Below are 1,219 nucleotides of genomic sequence, written 5' to 3' on the forward strand. Positions count from 1 at the left end.
CATTTCTGATTTCAAGAGGATTGCCTCACACCTTGTTTGCTGCTTCGCTTCTGGGATCGTACCCAGGGGTCTGCATGCTTGGCTCCAGGGCTCTGACTACGCTCACTTTCCAGGGAAGGAGCTGGCAGTGTGTTTCTCTGTAGGTCTGCTCTATGCTTGGTCTCTGCACGCGTTAATCCCCTTCATCCCTTTGCAGTGTCACCCAGCTCTCGCAGGCAGCACTGCACTCTCCGTGCCGGGACATCGTTCCTGGCCAGAAGCTTCCTATAGCCATCCGCCTCCGGGCAGGACGCGGTCCCCCCAGCCCTCTCTCAGTCTCCATGTTGTTTCCCCCATTTCAGCCCGTGCAGTGCCACCTCTTGGCGAGTTTCCTTATTTCTCTCTGCTGCAGAACTGCTCAGCTCAGAGAAGCAGGAGACAGCTGCTCTTTGAAACCCGCTCTGTTTGCCAAGGCCAGAGCCGCTGCTGGAGCAGCTGTCTGCGCCCCTCCATCCTTTGCCCCGCAGATGTGCACTTCTGGGAAGTGCTCAGACAAGTACACGCCGCAGCCGAGCAGCGAGGCCTGCAGCACCACAGAGCCAGCACGGAGGGTCACTGCCCTTTCTCGGCAGAGCTGCATGCCAGCCCGTTGCTGTGCCACCCCACTGGAAGTCTCCACAGCATGAGAACCTCCTGGGCTGCATCCTCCTGGGCTGCATCCTGCCCAGGATGTCCACAGAGCATTTCTGGGCTTCTTTTGTCCAGAGCGAGCAGGAGAAATAAAAGAGAGGCAAGCTCTCCGCTTCTCCCCAACCTCTGGAGCTACTCTGAACAAAGCAGCGCTCAGCGGGGCTCTCCCGAGGTCTCCGTTCCTGGCTCATTTCCCATGAAGCTCCCGGCACCATGCCTCACAGGGCACGAGCTGCGGAGCCCGGTGAGCGCCGTGCTTGTCCCCGCTAGTCCCGCAGGCTGCCTGATGGCGCGCCCTGAGCTCTGCGAGGCCGCAGCCCGCGTCGAGTGCGAAGCCCTCGTGCGCTGCGCAGGGAGCTCGCTGCCAGGCCTGCCCCGTGGCGACGGAGAGCCGGCAGGGCTAGGGGCACTGAGAAGGAGCGACCGCGAACGGGCCTGGGGCGGCCCGGGGCCGGCGGACGGGGCTCCGGGCACGGCCGGGACACGACCCGCGGCGGCCGCTCCGCACAGTAAGGCGGTCGGGCTCGGGGCCGCTCCGGCTGACGGCTCC

This window comes from Numida meleagris, chromosome 13 (genome assembly GCF_002078875.1).
Source record: "Numida meleagris isolate 19003 breed g44 Domestic line chromosome 13, NumMel1.0, whole genome shotgun sequence".
Lineage (NCBI taxonomy): Eukaryota > Metazoa > Chordata > Aves > Galliformes > Numididae > Numida > Numida meleagris.